At 35.9% G+C, this 14,368-nt stretch overlaps 1 protein-coding gene across 1 annotated transcript in view; it reads right to left on the bottom strand.

Annotated features, from left to right (window-relative positions):
• Positions 1-14,368, bottom strand: part of LOC121424719 — a 112,026-nt gene that overhangs the window by 58,934 nt on the left and 38,724 nt on the right. The gene's annotated exons all lie outside the window — the stretch shown is intronic.

Raw genomic sequence — 14,368 nt, forward strand, 5'->3', positions numbered from 1 at the left:
TTTAAGCTCACATAAATATTGAGAGCAAAGTAAAAGAGCTTTAATCTATAATGGAAGACAAAATCACTTTTTAAAGGGGTGGTCCAGGCTGAAAGTATTTACAGCTTAATAGAGTAGAATTCACTGAGCAAAATTCCAAAAATTTCGTCAAAATCGGACAACAAATAGCAAAGTTATTGAATTTTAAAGTTTAGTAATATTTTGTAAAAACAGTCGTCATGAATATTCATTAGGTGGGCTGATGATGTCACATCTCCACTTGTTCTTTTGTATTTTATTATATGAAATTAGGTTTATTCAAATTTTTTTCGCCAAGAACTAGAAAAATTGGATTGACAACTGATTTAGTGCATTAGATATTTATTGCTGCCACTTATTTCATTATAAGGGAGACATATTATTCACACAAGTATGAAATAATGAAAAAAATATGACTTTATGTAATAACATAAGAAAATGGAAAGTGGAGATGTGACATCATCAGCTTGCCTAATGTATATTCATGACGACTGTTTTCACAAAATATTGCTAAACTTTAAACTTCAATAACTTTATCATTTGTTATCTGATTTTGATGAAATTTTCAACGTTTTGCTCAGTGAATTCTACTCTGTGTATTAAGATATAAATATTTTCAGCCTCGACCACCCCTTTAATTCATTGATAGTGTTTTCATTTCAATACAAAGCAGGAAAAAATTTGCCCGGATAATACCTAGTCGCCCCTCAAGTCACCCAAAATCATGCTTTCAGGGGCGGCATAAAATCTGGAAGTCCCCCCCCCCCCGAAAGTGAACAACAATAAATCAGCTCATCATTTAACAATAAATAACAATTTGAAAATTAATCGCAATTAATAAACAAGCAGGATGGGTGAATTGTCCTGGGTAGCAAAATACATACAATGTATTTACAAAAAGTGGAGCCCCTGAAATGAAAAAGGTAGCCCCAAAAAGGTAGAAATTAAGCCCGAAATTTTACAATCTAGCACATCAATGATGCGGAGCTCATCCGGCATCTCACAAAGAAATCAACACAAATTTCAATTTCAGTCCAGTTCAAAATGTAGTGAATTATATTGGTGACATAAATTGAGGAAACCGAACTGAAATTAATGAAGAAATGACTTTAGAAGAAGCATTCTTTGTGATTCATGAATAAATTTCGTATAAATTAAAATAATTTTCTAGTCAAAAATTCTACATTCTGTGTAGAACTTTGGTCAACCTCATGTAGCTCTCAGATGGAAAAAAAATCAAAATCAGTCAACTATAAAAGAAGTAGTTTTTGTGAGTTTTGAAAATATGCATAAATTAGCACATTTAATGAGTTACAAAATTCTATGTTCAAATTTTATATCCCCACCTAAAGCAATCATTTAAAGCAAACTAAATTCCAATCAACAAATGAAGGAGAAAAAACATTGTGATTTATGAATAAATTTTGGCTGCATGAATTAGCATAAATAATTTTTGTTTCAATATTTCGAAATTCTGAGTGAAAATTTGGAGATCCTCATGCAGCTCTACCACATGGAAGAAAATATATCAAAAACATTCAACAAATAAAGAGGAGGCATCTTTTGTGATTTATGATTTTGCATAAATTAGCGTAAATAATTTTCTACTCAAAATTCTGAGTAGAAGTTTAATAACCTCATGAAACTTGTATGAAGAAATAATAGTAAGCAAATATTTAAGACTGATAACGGTCAACCATGCTTAACCCTTAATGTAGGCTGGGTAGGGGAGATCGGGGTTAGAAACTGTTGTATTATTAATAGGCTCAATAAATTGAGGGCAGTATTGCACAAATTTATTTTACAGGCGTTAAAGAAAATTACAATGTTTCAACTTAACCCGCGTTCAAAATAACTCCGATCTCCCCTACTGTGTGGTGTATTGGTTATGACATGTAATAGTGAGGGCCATTACATTTCTTTTAATTGATAGTATTGGTTTTAAGATAATTGAAGTAAGAATCAATAAATTACAACTGATTGGAATCTACTACCATGCTCATCTATTCAAATTACATTACATGTTGTACCACGCCTTCTTAGCTTGTTGTCCGCAAGCAAATGGGAGGCTAAAGGTCAAACATTCGTACCGTTGCACACAAAACGTATCATCCAAAATGTACCATTGCACGGCTTTAGGAGCTGACGTCACAATACAATTTAATTCAATTCATTGCGCTCAGTAAAAATGAAGGTGCAATACGCGCATAAGCCTGCTGGCTAAATGCGCAATGCTCCCCAAGGTCATGTGCACTTGTGGGATTTTGCTTTCCGCTTTCAGTATTTTTGCTCCCTTATCATAGATTACTACAGGGATAAACAACAAGAACAAACTTGTTGAAACGTCAAGTTTGGGTAGTCCTATTCAGGACAACATTTGCCCAAGAACGATGCATGGTGTTCTGTGAAACCTACTGCACTATGAAATACTAAAGATTTACCAACCTTGCTCTTGTTCATATGATGATACATCTGCACATTTTCCTTCTCCTTCAATGCCCAAGAGATACTCGCAATCACCAGTTTCCTGCTTTACATCCATGCTATCTGCATACAAGTTTGATGATATTCACATATTTTAGTTAATGTGTGTTTGATAAAGATATCATAACCTTCAAAGAAGAGCAGAGTCTACAGTAGGGGCGTTGTTCTGTAAACATTTGTCTAGGAAATGCCAAAGTTACCTTTGCTAACCAAGACAAGTTACGTCCTGATGAAATGAGTATTTCAGAATTCTCTGGAATTCTTGTCCCTTTTGTAAGAACTCATGTCAAGCTTGTGAAAAGTTTTGGTATTAGGATTAATTATGTCATAATACTTGAGTTTTATCAAACATTCTAATCTTACAAACGGCTACATGGCATTTGCTTGGCAATAATTGCTCAAGTGGAAAAGCTATGTAGCCAAATCTTATCTCTAACCTCCAAACTAAATAAACAGTTATCCCTATTTTACATTATTCTGAACCAAAACTCTATTACAGAGTTGTGAACAATAAAATCATTGATGAAACTGTGAAGTAGGTCAAGGGGTTTCCCCGGTATTGCAATCTCAAAATTCTATTCCGATCCATGAATGCGCGCTGTGCTGGAAAACCGTTCTGAAAAGTGTGACCTAACTTCACGGACCAAAGTATTGTGTAGATTTAAACAAAAACTCAAGCTCAAAACAGTAGAGGCGCACGGCCAATATGGGAGACTCTCTCCAATAAGGGAGACAATCTCCCATATTGGACACTTGCTTTGCAAAAGAACAAAAGAAACAACACCAACAAAAGCATGATTTTTTTCACCCCAAATTTTGTCCCACTGAGCTGAGCCCATCAGTAGCCCATTGTTTTGTGTGTAGATATAAACAAAAATCCTTATAAATAAAAACAAAAGTAGATGGTGTATTTTATAAGTAGATGGTGAAAAGGGGTATTTTTCATGAGGAATCTGTTTATCACATTTTTATTTGCCCCCAAGGTATCCTTTTGCAGCAAATATACCGGTAAACAAAGAAACTTGGTCTCCCAAACTGGAGGCTGTCTCTGAAATTGGATACCCAAATTCTTTATAAAAGTCTCTGATATTGGAGATAATCTCTCTCATATTGGCCGTGCGCCTCTACTGCAAAAGGTGAGATATTTATATCAGATTGACGACAAAATGCTATAGAATCAGTCAGTACCACATTGAACTCACATTTTTCATGATATCTGCTTGCAAAATGATATCATGCTTGTTGAGAATATCAGATTTCTTTGGAACGGGCACAATTTCTTGGAACGGTGACAATTGCTGATCTTTTGTAAATATTTTCATGAATACTGAAGTCATCCTAAATGAAATTATGCCAAAGGGTAACTTTAGGTTGTTTTTCATGTTGATGATTTTACAATTTAAGAACATTGGTTAGTTTTTGAGATAAATGACCGTCCACGAAGTATGGACACACGCACTCATCCTACGAACAAAGTTATATATATAAACGGTAGCCAATATATGGACACACTAGAAGTTTTGACTCACCACCATACGTCTGGAAATTAATTTGAAGGATAGTAACACTGGCGGGTCCCAGGGGGGCACCCCAAATAAAAGGGGAAAAAATAAACTAGTATGCACTTTCCTCGTTTACATGGATCGGATGAAGGTCTATTGTGACACAGAATCCTGACATCAAGGCACAAACTAGTGTTGCAGCCGAACCGCCGAACCGAACGGAAGTTCGCCGAACTTGGCACTTCCGAACCGGACCGAACCGAACGCAAAGGCCTGGTTCGGAAGTTCGGTAAAAAAAAAATGTTAATATGCAATGCGTAAGTGCGATGACTACATATATTTAAGTGTAAAATTAAACAAAAAAATATTGGTTAGTGATTGTGCACAAAGAGAATTCCACTCAATATATTTTTAAAATCCACTAACTATGATAGCTCCCATCTCGTCTTTAATTGAACTGTTATCAACTTAAGAATATTTTATTGACATAAATATATTTTTCTTGATAAAATGAGGGGACATTGTGAAGCTAAACTCGGTATAAAAGTGTGGTGTTAAATACGTATGCCGTAATCGATCGTGATCGTAATCGGACCTAATCATTTCGTATTTAATAAAGAAAAAGAACAAGACAAATTCATTCCTCATAAATGACAAAGTATGACAGTTTCGGTCTCGTGTTTAATTAAATTTTTATCATTTTCAATTCTTTTTTATAAACATGAATATATTGTTTTCCTTGTAAAATGTGGGGACATTTTAAGCTTAACTCAGTTAAAAAGTGTAGTTTAATTACGTATTGCTGTAATCGGACGTACATTTAATTGTTTTGTATTTAAAAAAAAAAAGACAAGACAAATTAATTCCTTGTGACTGACAAAGTAATGGTAAAGTATATATATTCCACCTTCTGAAATTTCCATATTAATATAAAAGATAAATAAATAAGAGATGAAGGAATGAGGGTGAAAAAACAGAAAATATAAAAATTCAAACCAAATCAACGCATGTTCCCTGATCGATGTTCCGGAAATGGTTGGTAAGGAAAGTTGAAACAGGATGTCCAAACAACCTGCTCTCGGTTGCTATTATACAGGTAAAATTCGTATTCCGAACTTGAAACGTTTTTTCCATTGTCAATATTTTCTTAAAAGTGGTTTAATCTGGTCAATTACTGAAAATGAAAAAAATATCAGTTCCGTCTTAGTTCTGACGATCAATGCCGAGTGATTTCACAACACTAAAATACACAGTACAGTCCCATGTACTCATTTTCGTGTTGGAAATATGTTTGAAGTCACGTAGCATCGATCTTTCTGGACCATCATTGACCAGATTTTACCACTTTCCAGAAAAACACTCATATTCTTTGGAATGTGAATTTTACCGATGTAATAACAGTTGAGTGGAGGTTGTTTGTCTACTGTTTCGACATTCCCGATCAACTCTTTCCAATTTGAGAAGCTGCGTTGGCAATGACATCGTAATCGATCATGATCATAGCTACATGAAATAATCATGAAAAAAATATTCTGATCTTTGTAATTCTGTTTCTGTCCTGATTCTCTCATTATCAATATATTTTTTTTTAATTTTCATTTTAAAAAAGAAAGTAGAAATGACTTATTTTTTGTTTAAACTTTAAAGATTAAAACAAAAGAAATTTCAACAATTTTCATAACTATTCTTTTTAGAAACAAAATTTATTATAAATATATGACAGATCATCCTGGAGATCACTTGTTTGTGGGTTGGCGATCTTTATATGTTAAATTTAATTTGGCATTTATTGCCTATCACCCCGAACCGAACCCGAACATGCCGCCTGACTTGCAGCACTAGAACAAACTGGACCCTCAAAAAAGGAAAAGTTAGACCTCTATGACTATGTCGCGTTCGTTCTCAGTATCTGTCGGCCATTTCGTTTTGACAGGAGAACGAGACAGAACTTTTCAGTTTTCCTTTTTTTGTCTTTTTGAGCCTGGGCCCAGTTTATCACTTTATTTTGTGTCACGACAGACCTTGATACATGTAATCGAGGTAAGTACATAATTTATTTTTTCCCATTTTATTTGGAGTGCTAGTATTGGGACCCCATTCTACCCCATTTTGAAGAGTATAGGTCATGTAGGTGATGTCTGCCAAGTATTCCACGGACGAGCCGTGGGCTCCTGCCCGCGAAGCGGGCCGGAGCTCCCTGGCCCTGCTGGGTTACGCCGCCCCGGCCTTCCCGATCAGGCACTGTCGACGTCACTCTAAGTTGTTCAAACAGTCAATATTTTAAAATCTCGCTCGATCTCCATCTCTCTCTCTCTTCCTCAATCCATAAGTTTACTTACCTCAAAATGAAATCGATATTTTCCCCAAATCCCAAATTTTAGAGATGATCATGAGACCTAACACCCTAAACTTCAGCCTAAAGCTAACGTTAGCTTGTTCAGCTTACTTTTTCAACAGCTCTATGATGAACGTGTACCGCGCGCCGCATGAAACTGCTCCATTTTCAGCTACGTCACCCTCTACGTCCGTTTGAAACCAAGGCCAGGGGATTACCCTTTACGAGAAATACCACACGTGGACTGTCGCGATTTGTAATCACAATCATAATGTATCTACTCTACCGAACTCTATACCCATGTACATGATGTAGCATACTTTCATTTCTTCTTTTTGTTATAAGTGTTAATTATCAGTAAATCCTTCCAAACTTCTTTCCATATCTCAATTTTCTAGCTTCTCCCTTGCCCCCCCCCCCCTCTCCCTACCAAAAGATCCTTTCAAAACCAAAATAAGACAAATAATAATAACATAGTCACAGTTTAGGAAAATATTAAATGTTTTATTTCACATTGGATAAGAACAAACAACCTCCATATAGCATTCTAAAATTTTGATAAGCAAAACAACCAGGATGGTTTTAGGGCCCTAGTAACATTCCTGTTATGATCTACAACGTTAATGTATTCACTCCTAATTCGCGTACAACCAGTTTTTCTACTAAAAATTTGGTCTAGCTAATAACAATATAGCCCGGCATTAACCATCATCTGATTTCCAGTTAGGTTACACCAAATAGTCTAATATCTAAAAAGTGTATAGGCTGTTAGATGAACTCCCAGGGGAGGGGCAGTCAAATATATTGCTCTACACATGCATGACCCCAAAATGTGTTTAAAGGGGTGTTTTCTCCATTTTCATGTGCACTCGTTAAGGGTATTTTCAAGAAAAAGGGTGCTTTTGAAAGACTGGTCAATGATCAATTGCATGGCCATATCTATTGAGGGTATATTTTTCCCCTAAGCTTTTCCCCCATGTTCATATTCTGGCAACAACTTGTTTGGGGGCCAAAATGTGTAAATAAAGCCTGCAAAAAAAAACGTTAATGGGGTTATTTTGAACACAGAGAAAAAGCTTGTTGGGGTGTTTGTAAATAATTTGGTCATGCATGTGTACAACAATACATTTCGCTGGATCTGAATCCTAGAATTTTGAAAATAAAAATTGATTGAAAGTAACATTTCAGACTAAATTGACTAATATTTTTATACACAAATCAATCAACAGTAACATACTTTGGGCAGGGGGGAGTTTCACAAAGATTTAAGTATGACTTAGGTCGCACTTAAATGTAGACGCGTACATGATGACACGCAATCTTATTGATCAATACGCAGTAGTGCGCGTCCTCTTGGCATGATCTGACCAATGCTGTCATGCTTTTTATACTGCGCGCAACTAGACATTTAAGTGCGACTCTAAGTCATACTTAAATCTTTGTGAAACATCCCCGAGATTTTATAGTCTTTCCTCAAACTCTGTCCTGAATATAATCTAATTCTCAAGAAAATAAACCATTCACATTAGTATTTATAATGTACAGTGGCAAGAGATCAAGTTCATATTATTACAAGTAGATATTTTAATAAGTTAGAAACCAACCACATAACAAAATATATAATCAAAGGGTACAGTTTCACAAAGAACAAAGCAACTTAAAGATAAAGTTTAAACACCAGTTGTGGTAACGATCTCAAGGAGTTAAAAAAATTCCAATAAAATGACCAGACCACCCTGGTGTTTGTATGTCTAAATAAAAAAATATATGCCAAATGGCTCTAGAATAAAATGTGTAATTGTAGAAAAATGAGCAAAATAAGGATAGAATTCCATAAAATATCAAGTACTTTTACAAGCAATATATATAGACTGTCCAACATATGCATTTTTGTGTAAGAGTTATCGGTTTTCAGCTAAGATTTCATGATTTCAAAAAGATGAAATTTACTTGTTATTTATGTATGTATTCTTTTTTTTCTTCTTTCACAATTTTGATTTTGCTCGTTTTGTAAGGCGCTGTGATACAATCATTGTGAAGAGCGCTATATAAATACTTATATTGTATTGTATTGTATGAGTTAATTCACCAGATCTATGAAAATTTGTGGTAATTGACCTTGATTTTAAAAACTTTCTCATGGCATGTTTTCCTTCAACAAGAAATTTTGTCCACACTGCTGCACTCGACCCAGGTGAGGTGAATGGGTACCCGACAGGAGTAATTCCTTGCATGCACTGTGCACCAGTGATGGTAGCTCGAACAAAAGCCGGTTTAATAATAGCAGCGCTTTACAAATCCAGCTATTATCTTTATTAAATATTTGCTGCAATTACTTTCTAATCTCAATGGTAAGCCGAGTGTGCTCTTTCCCAAGACGTCTCTGTTTATACAGGCATTTGCAAATACTTTTCCCCAGAGTCTGGGATCAGCAAATAATTATCAGCTCCCCAAGAAAGCTGACATCCATCTGACTTTGATGTGTAATCTCACTTATGAACACCCAAATACTCTAAGCATGATCTGACGACGGTTCCATGACATTTGCTCCGGCGACAATTGATCTGCTCTTAATTCTACACACTAATCGAATGACCAAATTTTTGCTCAGACTTGAATCTGTGTGAAACACCTCATTAGCTACATCAACATCTCAAGATATTCATCCAGATAGTTGTAAGAGGGGATTCCTGGTTGTAAAATTTCTAGATATTTTCCACTACTCATGGGTTGAAATAAGTAAATTTCATTTTCATTACATGTAGTACACACAAATTAGGAAAAATGTCAGGTATGGTCCATGATTACTAGTACTTTATACAATAATTTAAAATTCCTCTTGAATACAAAATATTATAAAAATATAATTTCTTTACAGGTTTTTTAATACTGGGCCTTAACAACTCATGGCTGTTGCTATGATTTAGGCATCCTAAAAACTTTATTTAATAATAATATGTTCCATTTGTATAGTGCAGCTAATTATATAACTGCATATACTCTACTGCGCTTGATACTTGGCATCGTATTATTACCCCTGCTGTAGCTGAGCCGCCGTATAGGCACTAAAGCATTCAAGGGATAAATAAAGGACATAAAATAATGAGACCACTGTTTATTGTATTCAAATTATTTGCATGAATAGTGGACTTAAACCACACATAGCATCGAGTGTTATACACTTTATGTATTAGATACGGTGAATCTAAATCAGTATCAAAACAAACCAAACCAAACAAACTGAGATACGTATACATGTAGTTTAAATAGCACAAGCTGCACTAACAAAAATCCAAATCACATCTTTGAAAACATCCCAGAAATCGTTTAACTGAAAATAATATATGAATCACAACACCAAATAATGCATGATTTATATACCAAGGATTACAATCAGTGATAGCAAATTTCGGCTCTTTCCAAACCTCAAAAATAGCTGTAATCTACAAATAGTCTTGTGAAACACCACCCAGAGAAGACAGTGAACTTTAACCTCAATTATGGAGAGCCAATGACATCACATAGTAAAAAATGCACACTGAACACCAAATTTTTTTTATCTTGATTGGTCAAAGTAAACTGAATGCGCACTACTGTACCTTCCCTCTCTTGACAGAATATTGAGCAATATACACAATAGGAATCTACTATATTGCACTTCTAACATACCAATAGGGACCTGATAATAATACCTTGTCAGGCTAGGGAGTTAAAACAAGATGAGTATGCTCCACTCTAAACCAAACAGTTGATTAGGCTGCAGTCACATTTCCCCTACAGCAGCTGTATGGTCAGTTCCCCCATGGCTGCGCGGTCTCCCAAGTCTGCGCACCCGCGTATCTCCGCGATTTTAGTTACAGAAGATACGCAACGTGCACAAACTTTACACATGCACTACATAGACAGGTATTCATAAAAAATCCGACTCAAAATGGTGGAAAAATAATGAATTCAGGGCATTTCATGTGACAGCCTCAAAATACAGCTTTTGTCATCAAAATCCTCGAATCGTGTGCAAAGTGAATGAGTGCGCAAACATGGGGTACCATTTTTTTTCCAATCTGAAAATGACTGCCCGAGATTATTTCCAAGAAAATTATATATTTCTTTCAAATTTTTATGAGATATTTGGCACACTAACTCATTATGATGTAAGGAACATTATCAATGGAAAGATTTTGTGAAATAAGAAGAAATTCATGTTAAATCTGAACTCGAATTGCTAGGTGCGCAGATTTGGGGCCCAGCATTAGGCCAGCATCATACAGCAAGTCGAAAACAGCCGTTTTATTCATTTCTATTCAAACCACCTGTACATGTATGTAGCTCGTACATTACATGTACAAAAAATGTTAAAGCAGCTGTTTTCAACTTGCCGTACAGCCACAGGGGAAATATGATTGCACCATATACCTGTTGGAGACTAAATGACTTTGCTGTAAAGTTTCAAATGACTCCAGCCCGCATATTGGTTCTATGATTGCTGATGTGGTTTACGGTACACCATGTAGAGTGTTATAGAAACAGTGGATAGAAGAGAAGAAGTTGATAGGCGAGAAAGTGGAGATTTGAGAGTAGAGTATTCTTTCTTGAAAATAGTCCTGAAAAGGACTGTAAACCAGAAGGAATGTTGAGTGAGAACAGCTTGAGTAGTAGAGCTGATGAGGAGATGCTGGCTTGAGTTGGCGAGTAGAGATGATGAGTAGTAGAGAGACTCGACGATCAGCTCTACTACTCAAGCTGTTCTCACTCAACATTCCTTCTGGTTTACAGTCCTTTTCAGGACTATTTTCAAGAAAGAATACTCTACTCTCAAATCTCCACTTTCTCGCCTATCAACTTCTTCTCTTCTTCTATCCACTGTTTCTATAACACTCTACATGGTGTTCCGTAAACCACATCAGCAATTGTACATGCCACCATGCAAACCTTCAAGCAACATCTGGTTCTATGATGTTTTCTCTGGCGATAATTGCTCGGCTGTGAATTCCAAACACTAATCAAATGACTAATTTGACCCTGGATTTTATACTACACCCTACCTTAAACCTAACCCTAAACCCTAGAGTACGGAAGTGCCGACATCAGTTGCCATGGTGTCATGGCGACCTGGTTCTAAACAAATGAACCCGCCAATGAAAGCAGGTGTTTCTCATAGGAGAAAATGGTTGCTATTGGAATTTGATCGCTTGCAACCTATTTTTCAGACGAGCCAATGTGTACAGACGATCGTCTGCTGCGACTCTGTTTATAGAACCAGCCCGCCATGACACCATGGCAACTGACGTCACACTTCGGTACTGTATTACAACCCTATCCCTTCACCTTAAGAAGAAATAAAGCCGCGATCAATTGTCGCAGGATCAAATGTCATGTCACCAACATTCTTTATGCAGGCTGAGTCTCTACTCAAATGGGTTTTACATTGTACATGTAAAAACTTTTACAATTACAGTATGTTCAGGGAGAGAGACTTCCAAACAATGTTTTCACACCCTGTTTTTTTCTTTCTTTGTCAATAAAAAATACATTTTTTTTGCATAACATCTGTTAGCACCTCTGCAGAATCAAATTATAACTAAAAGGAATGAAAGATACTTTTTTTTTCATACACTGTATTGTGATTGTGGGGAATCGAGAAGTGTAAGACAAGTTGTATGGTACACCTATACTTTTAAATAAAGGTACTGAAAAATGAGATGGAAATGGTCTTCGTTCGTCAATAAATTGAGTTGCAAAAACAGAGATGCAGTAAATAAAATATTGCATTGATAGCCATAATAAAACCCTCTTGTATAAAAATAGAATGTCAAAATTTGGCTAATAAATATATACGTATATCCCCCATGAAATTTTGATTGCTTTGTAGAGACAATAATTTGCAATCAAAATATCATCTTTAATCTATCATGGTAAAGTATACAACATCACTACCATTGATGTGAAGGAGTCCAATATGATAAAGAAAATATTGAAATTTGTGTAAGCACATATTTTTTGTTCCAGGCAAAAAGGGCTGCAATATCAAGAATAGCATCAGAAACTTGAACAGGGTTGCTTGGTCAGACAATGACTTTACCAACAGTGGAGAAATCCATGGAATATAGATTTGTTGGTCTTCAATGAATTCTATTCTGGGTGATTGACACCGTTACTGGGAGACAATGAAACAATATACTTTAAGAATGGGGGCCATTTTTTCTGCTTCTGTTCACTCTTATGTATCTTCTGCGCTAAACACAACTATTTTTAATAGTGGAAGTTTGCAAAGTCTTCTAGCGATTTTGAACATTTTTGAGGGGAGGCCAGTATCCCTTCAGCCCTTGTGAATTTGATCCCTGCTAGGTAAACACCCAAATGGTCTCTGAAGCTAACAAGTTTCAGACTTTAATGTCACATGCATCGTCGCTTCACCAGCAGTGAGTTACTGGCACACTGCTACACGTGAGCTGAAACAGTCAAATAATATTTCAGATATTGTGTGAGAAACAGCAGCAGAGCTGCCAAGTTGTATTTTGCATTTTCAGTATTCTTATCCCCCAAAATCAGTATTTTGACAAAAAATCTGTATTTTTACTGTGTGAGATAAGATGTTGTTTGAAGGTTTGCATGGTGGCATGTACAATTGCTGATGTGGTTTGAGGTACACCATGTGGAGTGTTATAGAAACAGAGAATAAAAGTAGAGAAGTGGATAAGCGAGAAAGTGGAGATTTGAGAGTAGAGTATTCTTTCTTGAAAATAGTCCTGAAAAGAACTGTAAACCAGAAGGAATGTTGAGTGAGAACAGCTTGAGTAGTAGAGCTGATGAGGAGATGCTGGCTTGAGTCGGCGAGTAGAGATGATAAGTAGTAGAGAGACTCGACGTTTCGGACAGGTTGACTGAAGACGGACAGCATTGATAAGCCAGGATATTGAGAATTCTAATCGGAAAGCCTTGATGAAAGCACAACTCATTGAACGTAGAGGGCAGCAACACAAGGCTGCCATTTTTTCATCTCCGCCCGAAAGCTCCCGGATGCTTAGTGGGGCAAACAATACCTTTTCTTCTCTAATTTGTTTTTCCCGTATTTTATCATGAAAAAGCGTACTGCCGTATTGTAAATTGATTTCCGTATGAAAAACAGAAAAATTGTACTACTTCGCAGCTCTGCAGCAGGCTTTCAGAAAATTCTGTGCCATTCCTACTGAATCAAATCCACATCACTTCAAAGAAACTTGGAAAGTGGTAGTTGCTTCTACTGTCTAGGAATGTCTGCTTTCGCATCATCTATGTCCTACCTGGCTTCGTGTTCACACCAAGGTGTTGATTCTTTGTCACATTTTAAAGATACATGTAGTATAGTACAGCTGGCTCCCTCAATCTTCAATGCCTGTTGGCTCATCAGTTTGTAATCTATGTTGTCCACGCCAGTTTCCAGATCCTTTTTAAATTGTTCCTGCAATGGAATCAATACCAACTATAAAATTCATTAAATTAGATTTACGTATTACATTTATTTATCACATTTCACTTCTTTTCACTTTTAACATACAAATCATTAATAACAGAAATACGATGAGCAACAAAAATAGACATTACAAATCTAACTAAGTCACACATGTATTGATACAAAGAAAACTCATTTAATAAGAGAATAAATTTAAAAAGAGATAGCCAAAGAAAAGGGCAAATGTGTTTATTACTTTCTTTGCTCAAATTCATTGTATTGGACGTCTAGTGTGTGTTGTATCATCTCGCTCAAATATATAACGTACTGATGATAAATCATCTGCACCTAGCTTTCATGATGACCTTTCCAAGGGCTTGGTCAACGTTTTATCTGACCTTTCCAAGGGCTTGGTCAATGTTTTATCTGACAAAGTATGTTTTATCTGACAGTTATCATAGCAACTGAGCCTCTCAATACATTTAAAGGAAAGTTGTTGGATCAGACAACTTGTCAGGCAAGTTCATGTTGCATATTTTGCCAATTTACATCTTATTGTACTTAAATGCATCTCTTGATTTTGTAGAAATTTTGAATAAA

Source organism: Lytechinus variegatus, chromosome 12, assembly GCF_018143015.1.
Source record: "Lytechinus variegatus isolate NC3 chromosome 12, Lvar_3.0, whole genome shotgun sequence".
Taxonomy (NCBI): Eukaryota; Metazoa; Echinodermata; class Echinoidea; order Temnopleuroida; family Toxopneustidae; genus Lytechinus; species Lytechinus variegatus.